This window comes from Triticum urartu, chromosome 6, assembly GCF_003073215.2.
Source record: "Triticum urartu cultivar G1812 chromosome 6, Tu2.1, whole genome shotgun sequence".
Lineage (NCBI taxonomy): Eukaryota > Viridiplantae > Streptophyta > Magnoliopsida > Poales > Poaceae > Triticum > Triticum urartu.
Genome location: NC_053027.1, coordinates 381,444,413 through 381,459,293, shown reverse-complemented (window position 1 = coordinate 381,459,293; position 14,881 = coordinate 381,444,413).

The window sequence follows — 14,881 nt, the reverse complement described above, 5'->3', positions numbered from 1 at the left end:
GCCTCTCTCTCCTCCACATAACGAGTTCTACTTGCTATGCATGCATGCGGTGGGCAGCTGGCATCTTGAGGGGCCAGGGCAGTGAGAGCGGGCTCCGGAAGCGGTCCGGACTCCAGCATGGCCCACCTCACATTATCACCATATATTTCTTGGAGTCCGTGCGCGGCGGGCGGGCGATCTCTTCTCCCTCCCCCGTTTCTCCCTTCTCAGCCGACGCCCGCCGAGTGATTAGATTTTGGCTATCGACGGTTTATTCAATTACGGTCCCACATGTCAGTGAAATTGCAAGACAACACGTGTCCCCTCTGGTGAGAGGCGCGCGAGCCGGACTGTCGGGGTTGCGACGCGTACGAGTCGTAAGTGTGCCACCTTTTCCTTTAGAACTTGCGAAGCGTAACATTTTCGCGCGATCGATCGATAGAAATCCAGAACAAAATGACGAGGGCGGTGCTTTCCCGCTCGTTAGGAGGGCTAGTTCGAGTGATATGACGTGCTACAGTGCCGTCCACTTGCTCCATTTTTATGTAAGCAAGAGTTTACACTCTTACGCGAGAGGAGTGAGAAACACCGCGGATCTGATTTTGATCGAGGGGTAACTGTTCCCTACAAAATAATGGAGGATTGTTAGCGACTATAGCATGATAGTTAGGGCATCTCCAGCGCTGGCCCACAAATTTACACCGGCATCTGTCCGAGGACACTGATGGATGCCATCCGATGCTGCCCGCATACCTTTCGTGCAAACAAAGCAAATTTCAAATTAACCGGATGAAATTCATTACATTTTGAAAACTTTTCCTACAAACTGGACGAAATTCATTACATATTTCGCACAAACCGTACTAAAACCTACTGTAAACCAAATCTAAACGATCGCTGGCGCCCTACCACCATGTTCAGCCATGAACCCGAGAAAGCTGGCCATTGCCTTTGCCTCCTCCTCATCCGCCTCGATAACCTCCTCCTCTGGAGCATAAGGTTGTGAAGATTTCCACCTCCACATCGCCGTCAAGCGGCTAATCGGCCGCCGATGTTTACCCCACCAAGCTTGGCGTCGACTGAGTGGAGTAGCGGTGGCCTTCCCGGGACCAGAGTGGCGGCGACCTACCATGTACTAATCTTCCTCGCTGCCGGCTACGCCCGCGCACGCGCGCCGGCTTCGTGGTCGTGGTGGCGGAAGGCGGCCGTGGGGGTGCCGGCAATCTCCTTCGTTTGCTCCTGCGACAGTACGTCGAAGAGAGCTTTGGAGCGCGCCCGGAGCGGAGCCGCCGATGTCCCTTGTCTGCTCCTGCGACAGTACGTCCAAGAGAGCTTCGGAGCGCCAGGAGGCCATGGTTGAAGTGGTGCCGACAGAAGGAAGGGACCAGAGGAGAATAAGTGTGGGTCTTTGGCTATGGCTGGGAGCTGGGGCTCAAGTTAATATAGCGGGGGAATGGCAATGAGCTGCAGCAGACGGATGGACAACTGGCGCCGGAGTAGGTTCGTCGGGCGTGAATGCGGACGCTGCTTCAGTGACTTAACTGCAGATGTGTTTGGGTTACTGACATGTGGGCCCAATGGGCATCTGGCCCGCATGTCAGTGACACACCAATTGGACCTGCAGCTAAGTCCGGTGAATGCGGCATTGACATTCTGGAGAGACGGTGACCGTTTCAAGCGGGAAGCGCGTACTAGCGATGGAAGGGGTTTCGGTGTGCAGTGGCACAAAGATCGGTCGCCCACGATAGTACATACTCCGTACCATACTACCACAGTACCCTCTCTAGCTTAGGCTGTTTTATAGATTGTCGTTGTGATGGACTATATACATGAGGAAGGCGGTCCGAGTATGACCGTTGGTGTTGAGCCAGGTGAATACATGCTCGGCGTTCGCGTAGACCTCCATCAAACGTCTAAACGGTAATGTCAGGCACCGCCGGGGCGCGCAGGTGATGGGCTCACCATTTGCGTTGCGCCATGAGCAGGACTTTGATTTAGAGGGCGACGTGCATGCATTAGCATGCTTTGACAGCGTGAGCGTGAGTGTCTGACGCGAAGTATTTCATTTTCATTTGGCTGACGAGGGTGCATTGCAGCGACGAGTCCGTGGTTTGATTCCCCACATACGCATAATTTTGGTTTTTACAGTATTTCTTTCTCCATTGACAGGTAGGCCCGCGTAGATAGATAAAGAACACGAGCTGATGAGGCGCATGCGGACTGTTTGACTGGTCAACCAGACAAATATGGAGCTATACGCTGAGCCAGTGACCGTATAATCACCATATCTCGTATACAATGATCAAAGTGAGCTATCAAGACAAGTTCGATGACCGCCAATGCATTTTACTCGGTAATAAATGACCAGGATTGAAGGGGAATCTAAATTTGCTTCGTCTTCTGTCCTTGAGCTCTTGACAAAGCAATGCACTATACGGTTGTCCGGCCACTCCACCCCTGAGCTCTCACCAAGCGTCGTTCATGCCACCGCGTCGCACACTAACCGGTAAGGCAGCGATGGCATCCCACCGCGCCTAGTTCCTCGCCGCCCACGACCGCTCACAAATTGGTAGGGAAGCGATGGCATCCCGCCGTGCTGAGTTCATCGCCACTCGCGACCTCACAACTATGTGGGAGGAATTTGAAGATGCCAAGGCCGAATGGGCGGTAGAGCAAGAGGCGGCCAAAGCCGCACAGAGGGAGCGGAAAAGTCAGAAAGCACTCAAGAAAAGAGAGGCCCACCGCCGCAAGAAATAAAAGGACGCACGCGCTGCTGCGGAGTGGTCGGCGGAGATCCAAGCATGGTGGGGTGTCGCCGACAAAGTCAGGAAGGAGAACGACGGCGTCTGGCCAGCATGTGAGAAGTAGTAGTACTAGTAGTTAGTGTGTGTGTCTGTGTCTGAGTACGAGCATGTACCAAGACTACTAGTTACTATTGTAGTTTTTAGAGCAAATTACCAGTACATTAGCCTAGACTAAATGGAAAAATTCCTATCCTAAGCATCAAATGGCATCTTTTTCTCTATAGGAATTGAGATGCATGTCATCTCACTTCCTATGATTTTCATATTCCTATCCTATGAACGAAAGGAGGCCTCTGTTGGAGTAACTACTGTAGCTAGCAGTACTGCTGGTACAGTAGTTTTCTTCAAGAAGCGGAATTCAACGAAGTCATGATGGTTCCTTCGTCCGAGCAACTTCAAAGTGGGAAGTGGGCCTGTGATTTGACGGCTCATTAGTCATTGTTACTGCGGCGCGACGACCTGGGTGACTCTCCCTTGGGATTCTGTGTGCATGGCAAGTGGACCAGGATGGTCGACGTCCCACATGTTGGCGAACGGAAGTATTCTTTCCGATATCGAGGAGAATGGAAACCGCGTGGTATAGTATCACTGATGATTGGTTCACAAAAAAATTGTATCACTGCCGATTATAATTATTTTTTATTTCTGATGAATGCTAGCGTTTCAACTCTTAGGACGAAGGGTGCCAAACACGGCACGTGCTGGATGTCCCACACGTCAGCGAAAGGAGTGGGACATGAACAGCGTGGTAGAGCCCAACGTAAAAAATAGTGTGGTAGAGCGTCTCCACTTCTTCCACTTCTGGGTCGGAGACCACACGTAGTAGTACTTAGTGGTATGAACGATACAAAGTGCGACCTGGAGAGAAAGACACGTCTAGTTGGAAGGTCTCGGGGCATACACGTACACAAATATAAAAGTTAATATGAGCCTCCAACTAATATAGTAGTAGTAGAGTACTTAGGCACGTACTCCATAACATCACCGTGCATTGCACGTACAACATTTAGTGGTAGTACGTAGTAAGAGACAAATGCCGCCCAAGAGTTCCCTTCTCGACCTACTTTTGGGTGTTTGGTAGAGTGTATGGAGGGTGCATGTGTCCACACTAGTTTAGCACAAATACACTAGAAACATGCATGAAGAGAGCATGCATGAACAGGGGTGTTGAGTTGAGCATGCATGAAGAGGGAACAACTATGCTAAGATGAGAACGCAACCAAACACACCCTATATGCCACGCATGTTCATACCATTTGTGTCCTTCTACTTCACTTACTGCGCTACATTACTCAAGTTCGTACGTCCACTCCTGGGTACATGTCCGTCTCGTAGTTCCACTCCCACGTGTTCTTCATATAGATGGAACGATCCTTGCATAACACGTGCACCTTCATGCTAGATGTCTCGCGTGTTGGCAAAAGGATGAACAAAGCTCACGTAAAAAATAGAGTGGAAAAACATAGATTCCGGACGACCGAGAAGGGGCAAGGAACCTCGTGGTGGATCGTCTGCACTCATAATATTTAATATTATTCAGCGATATAAATTAACCAATCATCTCCACAGTGGACTGGAAGAGTACGAAACACAGCATCCCAGTGTAGTTACATCATACTAGTACATGGCTAACCCATGCTATCACCATATTTCTTGGCTTCCATGCGACACCTATCTCTAGTAATCCAGCAGCCCGTATCGCTTCTCCCTCCTCGTCTCTATCAAAGTGCGGCGGGCTGGCGTTTCTGCCATCTATTGAGGTCGGTTAACTATCACATGTTAGCGACATGCCAAGAGCATTCTAAAAAAATTCCTTTCACGTTCCGTTTTCAAAAAGAAAAAAAATCCTTTCACGTACGAATTTGCCTGTATGCTTTGAGCAACTTGCATGTCCTATACTGCTCCTGTTTGATACTCTAACTTAGCTAGAGGTTAGACTAACTCATGACTAACCCTGAACTAACTGTAGCCAAAGAGGTGTTTGGGTGACAGGGTTAGATTGACAATAAATGCACTTCATGGAGAGAGAAAAGTGATTTTTCAGTGGTCCCGATGAGAACTATCTCCAGTTAGCACCTCTTGGGTGGGATAGTTTTTTTTGGTGGGTTCAGTGCAACTTGCTCCAATTTAAATCCTCATGCTTGGATACTTTAGGGCTATTTGAGCCCCAACTAGCTCAAACTAACTCTAACCGATGCATCCAAACAGGGCCTATGGCCAGTCTCGACGCGGAGCAGTCGCGTGCACCGGGAAGCGGCGCTCTCTCAGCTGTCGCGCCACTTCAAAGCCTGTGCCAGTGAGAGGTCGCCTCCGCTCTGGCTCGGCATTAATGCGGCATTAACCGTTTCATGCGGGAAGCGCGCGCTATCAAGGGAGTATAGGTTTTGAACAGTTTCAGGCGTAGTACTGGTAGTTTGCAAAACTACTCAATTATTACACTCAGTTTCCTAAGAAATTGTGGTAAAAAACGTTACTCCACAGCCCACTTCCCTTCTCCATCCTCTTCCACCGCCCGCGCACGTCCGCGGGAAGCAACCAGTCAACCCTTATATAGGAGTGCTAGCACAAAAAGATGCATGCATGACCACTAAAATTTCCATATTAAAGCGCCGCTCCGGCGGGAGTATGGCGTATGCTGTTACCTTCGGTCGGCCCATGGCTACCAGGCGACGGCGACCAGAGAAGAGGCGGCGGGAGGGGAATGAGTGCAGCTACTGTTTGGGTTCGCCTTCTGGCTTAAATAAATGTGCAGCATCACGTGTACCCGCGGGTGCACAAATTGTAACATATGTGTCTGCTTAAGTGGGCGTCACGTAACTGGTGTGTGTGAGAGAGATTCTGAGAGACAGAGTGCGTGTGTGCGACTCTACTCTTCGGACATGTACTCAACCTTTTGCATCGGGATATAAGTATAATGGTATTTACTTTAGCTAGTGATTTACGTGGCCATGTTAACGTGGTTGTGTCAAAAAAATGTCACTTCCTGCTCGTGATTTGTGTTATATAATTACAAGCAAGATTCTCGTGCATTGCAGGGAACATCAATATGCATTTTTTTTACAAAACACCTTTTGTGATTGACCCATGCAGGAGTAATCCCATGTGTAAAAACTAATGATATCTCGAGAATTTTATCGAAAAACCGGTATCTCAAGAATGTCATCAAAAAATGAAAGATGAGAGATAAGGCGAGGAGGAGTGGAGTGTGGTGGTGACTGGTGGTCGGAATGGGCGGATGCATGGGGATGGACGGCGCCGGCAGGCAGCAGGCGGCCACCATGCATGCTAGATTGTTCTAGAGACTTATTCCTTTTTTAATTGCTGAGCAATGAGGTTGCGGGAGATAATGATGTGGAGAGAGGTGCGGGTATCTTTTGTAAAATTATCATAGTTTGCTTTCTATCCTCAGATATAGATCATACGGTCTGTATTTCAAGATGGCAGGCACACCATCACCGCCAACTCGTTTTTTTATAAGGGTACAGATGATAAGTTTGCTGACTACTAAAGTAAAGTGGAATTTTTCCATGTTATGCAAGTAAATAAAGGTGATTGTTTATCATATGGGTAAGGTTGGATGAAGGGTGGTAGGAACAAATGCTCTGCCTAGAGCATGTGTGTGTGAGATGGAGTCTTAGTGTCTGTGTGTGTGTGAGAGAGAAAGAGGAGAGAGAGATGGAGTCTTAGTTTGTGTGTGTGTGTGAGAGAGAGAGATGGAGTCTTAGTGTGTGTGTGGGGGGGGGGGTGCGTGCATGCGTGCGTGCGTGTGTGTGTGTGTGTGTGTTTGTGTGTGTGTGTGAGAGAGAGAGAGATGGAGTCTTAGTGTGTGTGTGTGTGGGTGTGTGTGTGTGTGTGCGTGTGTGTGTGTGTGTGTCGCGGGGTCCTCTGTGGCGGATGTAATTTAAGTGTGCATGGCTTCATCATAGAGAGGTGATGTGTATGGCAGAGGCCACCAACGATGGGGTGCGAGAGAGAAAATGCCCGTAGAGAGGGAAGGGAAGGTGTGTGCGCGTGAGAGGAGTCGACATCGAGAGAACGTGTTTGTTCGAGAGACACCGAGGAAGACTACTATATATCGGTGGTGCATGTAGGCGGGAATTAAACAAAGGGATGGTCTTATTGGTTTCAGGGATATAAGGGAAGAGTGAGAGGCGGGGGGGGGGGGGGGGGGGGGGGGGGGGGGGTAGCTAGAAGGAGATTGTTAAGTGTGAGTGTGTGTTTTACCCATCCAGGCGGAAGTTATGTGCACAAAAGAGGAGAATGATTCGATGTGGTGTTAGGATTGAGGGTAATTAACTACGTATGGAGACATAGAGACCTTGAACGTGCATGTGTGAGAGGTATACATGTATACGTGGGATGTGTGTGTGCGCGCGCATGATCGAGATAAAAGAAAGAAGACATAAGTCATAAGATCAACGACATGGGAGAGACGGATCGGTATGACAATATGCATGCATGTGAGAATGCAGGGAAGAAGGCCCGACAATTGAGCATGTGTTTTTGTCTTCAAGAGATAGTGGCGTGGGCAGGAGCATGCATCTATGGCGAGCAGAGGGAGTGAGGCGCAACGATTGTGCAAAAGAGACCAACCTATAAATGCATATGTATGGAGATACATATATAGTGTGGGTGATAGGAAGCAAGACTCCGTGCGAGAAAGAAATGTTGATGGAGAAACTACAGATAGATACAGAGATGGAGATGCTAGCTAGAGGGACATCCGCTAGTTTGGGTGTTGGAGATGACCGTCAGGTGGTTCAAAGGGTGAAGTTATATATGTGTGTGAGAGGGCACTTGACTACATGTAGAGAGAAACATATGTAGTGTGCGTGATAGGAATCAAGAGTGAGGGCGAGAAAGAAGGTTGATGGAGAAACAGATAAATAGAAAGGTAAAGATGCTAGATAGTGTGCGTTAGAGATAGGAGTCGAGTGGATCAGAAGGCTGGGTTATGTGTGTTGGTGTGAGAGAGATAGAGAGAGGGTGCATGTGAGTCACATACAAACAGATATCAGAGAGAAATGAGATCCAGAGAGACGGAGTTTTGTGTCTGCGAGAGAGAAAGATATTTCACAACGAGAGTGATAGCTAGAGAGACATACGAGGGAACGCAAGATATCTCTAGGGAGAGAGGGTGTGTGTGAGCGACATACAAGAGAACAATGGAGAAATATGAGACCCTGGGAGACAGAGTTTGTGTGTGTGAGAGAAAGAGATATTGAAGAGGAAGAGTTGTTGGTTCTCATATCGAAGGAGCGAAAGACATCTCTGTATGAGGGGTGTGCGAGTGGCACACATGGGAATAGTAGAGAGAAATGAGACCCCGGGAGACAAAGTTTTGTGTTTGTGTGAGAGAAAGAGATTCCACATGGAGAATAATAGTTAGAGACACATAGCAGGGAGCGAGATATACTTAGAGAGAGATAGAGTGATGAAGGCCGAGGGAGAGAGTACCGTCAGTGTGTTACAAAGATAAAAGATCATTGTCGACATACAGGTAGCACGAGAGATATCTGAGAGACGATGAACATGTATAGGTGCAGAGAGATAGTCCTATATAAGCATGAGTGATAGATATATGATACGAATATCTGGATTAAAGGGGATTCAAATATTTAAACTGGAGATCACGACATCGATAATATCATAACGCAAATTGGTGTATCAAACATGCATATTCATTTGAATTTGGGCACACGTGTAATGTTATATAGTTTATCAATATTGGTGATCCATAGATTCTTCAATTACAAACAATGCATGGTTTATATGCAATTAATGTCTAAACAGGATTACACTATATGTTGCGTGTGTGAAACACATTATACATGTTTGAGAAGTAAAAAAACCCGCATGAAACACACATTAATTGGAGACAGTTAGCGAGGAATGCATACATTGGATTTCAACATAAAGTGGTTTCAAATATTTGAAAATCTAAATTGATGGATACAACCTTATGAATCTGAGATCATGCCATTTGTAAACCATATTTATGTATAAATGGTGTTGTGCTTTTGAAAGTATATATAAAAAATGATGTATATAGAATGTAATTCCAATTGAAAATGGATCCCGCCCGAAAAAATAGAATACAAACGGGATTCGAATTGAGTTGGCATGGTAAACGTGCACTCTGCAACATTTGAACGAAGCGGGGAAAGTCGCAGTAACCGCCCGAAACCAAAATCTGCGAGATGGAAATCACTACTGCCTATCCCTGCCACGCAAAGCCTATCTGCTGGATTTCTATAGGTTTCGATAGGGGTAGGTTTGTTATTTCACCCAAATGTGACGTAACCACCTCTCACCCGGATTCATACACGGTGGGCGCCAAAACACAATGTGTCCTCGGCCGAAATTGACTCCCTCCCCGATTCATATTCATACATGGTGGGCGCCAAAAACAAACTCTCGTCGACAAATATTCGGTGTATGCGAGATTACCTTCCTATCCCCAACCGACTAATGTTGCTATCATGTAGTAGAAATTTGAAACGGGGGCTAAGTTTGTAAATTTCCTCACATTTGAGTGAAGCGCGCCTTGAATACATGGTTCCCCCCTTCCTCTCTACCTCCCTTTTCCCCATCCATACTCCGTGGGCGCCAAAACACCCTCTCCACCCCACCCTCCTCCGTCCACCGCCGTCCGCCACCCCATCCACCGCCGTCCTCCTCCACCATGCTGGAGTTGATACCCCGACGCCATCGTCCATTACAAGAGATCGACCTCTCTCATCCACGGCTTCGGACCATGATCCTTGCATCTCGTCCTCTCGCTTCATCCCCGCCGTTGTCCACCTTGCCGGCGCCGCTCCTACGACCGTCTTGTCCACCGCGCCCCGCAGCCACCGTATACCCTCCTAGATCTGCTTCCATGCCGCCAACAGCCATCGCTACCGCAGCACCATCAAATTCTCAGCAGATGCGTACACGGCGCCGCACCAGAGGCGGTACTCTTTCATATCTGCTCAACTTATTTATCGCAACAAGAAAATAGATCACCACTGTTTTACTCTGATTTCTTGTCTTGGTTGCGAAGTTGCCTTTGTCCGGTTTGCACCTTCAGATCCGCCATGGCATGCTCAACACTATACTCCCAATGCTTATGGTTTTCCCCTTTTATATTCCACACTAGTTAAATCACAGTAGACTAAATTTCAAAATTGGTTCAGTCGATTTTTTAGAGCTCGCCGGAGTTCGCCGGTGCGATCGAAGGGGCTCGGTTGGTTGTGGGGCCTTGCTGAACGAAGAAAGCTCGACGCGGGTGGGGGTTGGGGCAGGGGCGGGGGTGGGGGTGGCGGAGGAACACAGGCGGTGGGGGCCAGTGGTCCGGCCGGCGGCCCGTGCAATGTTCTGTATGGGAAGAATCAGAGACGGGGAAGAAGAAGGGTTAGGAGACGTAGGATCTTCATCCAACCGCCTGAAATGGTCGAGAGATAGCTGGGCGTTGCATTCTTAATGCGCTCTGGTTCATCATGTGTGGGCACTGTGCAACCAACATTTTATTATCCAAAATCTACTTCCTCTTCTTTACCATGTTCCTCTTCTGTTCTTCTTTAATATGTACTCTCTCCGTTCCTAAATACAAGTCTTTCTATAGATTCCACCATAGACTACATATGGAGCAAAAGGAGTGAATCTACACTCTAAAATGTATCTGGATACATCTGTATGTGATCCATAGTGGAAATATATAACACCCTCGATGCGACTATAGCTCCCACGTGTCGAGGCACGACTTAGAGACATAATCGCATTGAAGGCATATGTCGCAAGTTAGGCAATCTTCACAACATCTCATGTAATATAATAATAAAAGGGGAGATAACATAGTTGGCTTACACTCTCCACGTCAATCAAGTACATAAATAACACTACATCATCCAAACACTCATGGCCCAATTACGGCGCCAAAATAAAAGAGAACCCAACATGCGACACGGTCCCAATCACCCCCAACTGGGCACCACTACTGATCATCGGGAAAGGAAACATAGTAACGTTGAGAGTCCTCATCAAACTCCCACTTGAGCTCAAGCGCGTCTCCTGGAGTGGAATCATCAGGCCCTGCATCTGGTGTAATAGTAATCTATGAGCCACAAGGTCTCAGCAATCTCGCACCCTCGCGATCAAGACTATTTAAGCTTATAGGTGAGGCAAGGTAAATAAGTGGAGCTCCAGCAAGCGACTAGCAAATATGGTGGCTAACTTATTCGCAAAAGAGAGCGAGAAGAGGAGGCAAAGCGCGAGCGAGAAACTAGAGAACAACCTGCGCAAGCATTACTCCAACACCGTGTCCACTTCCCGGACTCCGCCGAGAAGAGGCCATCATGGTAACACACTCAATTGATTCGTTTTAATTAAGTTAAGGTTCAAGTTATCTACAACCGGACATTAACAAATTCCCATCTGCCCATAACCGCGGGCACGGCTTTCGAAAGTTCAATCCCTGCAGGGGATTCCCAACTTAGCCCATGACAATCTCTCACGGTCAACGAAGGAACTCCTCCCAAGACGTTCCGATCACACTCGGTATCTTGGTAATTCAAGACACATCGACAGGTTAAAACAAGACCAACAACACCGCCCAAATGTGCCGACAAATCCCGATAGGAGCTGCACATATCTCTTTCTCAGGGCACACTCAGATTGTCCTAGGTACGGGTAGGCCAGCCCAGAGTTGCCCCTGGTGGCCACAGGTAGCTGACAGGTGGACCAACACTCAGAGGAGCACTGGCCCGGCGGGGTTAAAATAAGATGACCCTTGAGTCTGCAGAACCCAAGGGAAAGAAAAGGCTAGGTGGCGAATGGTAAAACCAATGTTGGGCATTGCTGGAAAAGCTTTAATCAAGGCGAACTATCAAGGGGTTCCCATTATAACCCAGTCGCGTAAGGAACGCAAAATCTGGGAACATAACACCGATATGACGGAAACTAGGGCGGCAAGAGTGGAACAAAACACTAGGCGAGAGGCCGAGCCTTCAACCCTTTACCAAGTATATAGATGCATTAAGATAACATGGCAATATAATGATATCCCAACAAGTAAATAAATGTTCCAACAAGGAACGGCCTTCAATCTTCACCTACAACTAGCAACGCTATAAGAGGGGCTGAGCAAAGCGGTAACATAGCCAATCAACGGTTTGCTAGGACAAGGTGGGTTAGAGGTTTGACATGGCAATTGGGAGGCTGACAAGCAAATGGTAGGCATCGTAGCATTGGCATAGCAAAAGAGCGAGCAAACTAGCATAGCAAAGATAGTAGTGATTTTGAGGGTATGACCATCTTGCCTGCACAGTTGTCAGAGTTGACTGGATCCTCAAAAGCAAACTCAACGGGCTCCTCGTTAGAAAACTCGTCTCCCGTCTCTACCCAACAAGACAAACAAGCAACAAGGACACAATTAACCAAGTGCAAACTCAAGCAACACGATGCAAAGATGATATGCTATGCGGGATGCGATGCGGGATGCAAAATGCAAGATATGATAGGAAATGCATGGACCTGGCCTCAACTTGGAAATACAAGTGTGCCACTGGAAAGATGAGATGAAATCGCTTGAAAACAATATAAAGAACACCGGAATCGGAGTTACGGTTTGGAAATGGCAAGCGATTCAAATATGACACCGGTCTGCGATTTACAGCAAGTAGGCATCTAAATGCAATGAGATGAACATGCTACAGCACCCAAACATGACAACAAAAGACATGGCAGGGATGCATTCAAGATGATTAACAAAAGTCTAGCACTGAGCTACGGCCAATTCATCCACTAATAGGTTCAAACAAGCATGGCAAAAATGCATATGGAAAACAGATCTCAGACTTAGTGAAATTAACACTTGTCTGGAATTTCAGATCAGGTAGCACTCTTCGGAGCAACAAAACTACATGCTACAGGATCTGAACATGACAAAGTAAAGCATGGAATGGATCTACTCAAAGAGCTTAACAAAAGTCCCTTAGTTACCTTGAGCCAAAAGGGATCAAAAAATACAATTGCAAGCATGTGAACATAGCAAAAACATAATCAGTTTTCAGACTTTGTGAAAACTGGAACATGCTGAAACATAACTCAAGTAGGCATGTTTACGAGCTCGATGCACTCACTACGGTGCAAGTCATGACAAGACAAGCATACACCCATCAAGAAGGCACAAAATGCAAGCTATACATGGCAAGAACAATATCATATCATGCACGGATCAACTACAACATCATCGGCAAAATTGCAAACAAGTTGACAATCTGCCCAGATTCACAAAGTAGCAAAAGTAGAGCTCGATTGACTCAAGCTAGGTTGCTCCATAATTGAAAACAAAGACATGGATGGATAGAGCACTAGAATATTAACAAAACTCCCTTACTGATCATCCTCAAAAGAGGCACGGATCACTAGGAAACAACATGAACATATGGTATCATGAGATAAACAGCTCAAGGACTTAGTGAAATTGCTAAGTCCCTGAAAACAGAATTACCGAGTGCCTCACTTTGCAAGCCTGCACTAGACACCACACACATCAAAAAAATACATGGGTTGCACCTCTGGAAAGATGACAAAATCCTTAACAAAACATATGTAGAACTCACGGGCATATCATGCACACATTAATCATGGCAAAAATGACAAAAACCTAAACGGAGTAGCAGATCTGACAATTAACTCAAGTAGCCCTCTTCTAACAGAATTTCGGGCATCAAGATGAGCTCAAATGAAAATGATGCAATGGAATGAAATGATGTACTCTCTAATATGAACATTTTGATATGCTATATGCATGAATCGGAGCTACGGATGCAAAGTTATCACAGGTCAAAGATCGCATAAAAATTAGGGTTAGAAAGACAAAAGTCAACCCAAATCACTCCGGATCTAAGATCTGCACGGGAACCGAGGAGATCGCCGGATCTTCGCCGGAATTCGTCGCGGACGTCGCCGGAGTGGAGAGGAGAGGCCGGGCCGGGGCTGGATCCGGCGGAGGAGGGAGGAGGCGGCGCCGGGCGCGGGCAGCGGCCAGTGAGGCGGCGCGGCGAGCGAGGCCGGTCGGGCGGCGAGGCGTGCCGGCGTCGGCTGGTGGTGGCACCGGCGGGCGGAGGCGGCGGGGTCGGCGAGGTGGCGGCTCGGCCACGGGAGAGACGAAGGCGGCGCGGGTGGCTCCTGTGGCCCGTGCGCGGGCGCGGGCGGGCCAGCCACGGGCTCCCGGGCCGCTCGGTGGGAGGCGGCGGCGGACACGTGGCAGCCCCTCAGTGGCTGCGGGCGGCGGCGGTGTTTGTCCGGGCCGGGATGGACATGTCCGGCGCGCGAGGTGGATTTTTTTAGGGTTTCGGGGAGGAAGGAGATCCGAAAACGGAGGTGTTCTTTAAATAGAGGTAGAGGGAGCTAGGAGAGTCCAAATGAGGTGCGGTATTCGGCCACGCGATCGTGATCGAACGCTGTAGATGATGGAGCAGAGTTAGGTGGGTTTTGGGCCAAATTGGAGGGGTGTTGGGCTGCAACACACACGAGGCCTTTTCGGTCCCTCCGTTAACCGTTGGAGTATCAAACGAAGTCCAAATGATACGAAACTTGACAGGCGGTCTACCGGTAGTAAACCAAGGCCGCTTGGCAAGTTGGTCCAATCCGGAAATGTTTAATCCCCACATACGAAAGAAAGCTAGAAATGACCACCGGAGGAGAACGAGGCGCCAGAATGCAAAACGGACAACGGGGAAAATGCTTGAATGCAAGAGACGAACACGTATGCAAATGCAATGCACATGATGACATGCTATGAGATGCATGACAACGACAACAACACACGGAGACAAAAAAACCCGAACCCGAGAAAATAAATATAACTTAACGCCGGAAACGGCAAGAGTTGGAGTACAAATTGGGAAAGTTACATCCGGGGTGTTACAACACTCCACTTGTTGCGAATTAGATCTAGGACTGAAAGAACGCCGGGTACTCAGAACGGAGGTGATCCTCGCGTTCCCAGGTAGCTTCACGGTCGGAATGGTGGGACCACTTGACTTTGAGAAATTTGATTGACTTGTTGCGAGTCTTGCGTTCAGTCTCTTCGAGAATAGCAACTGGGTGCT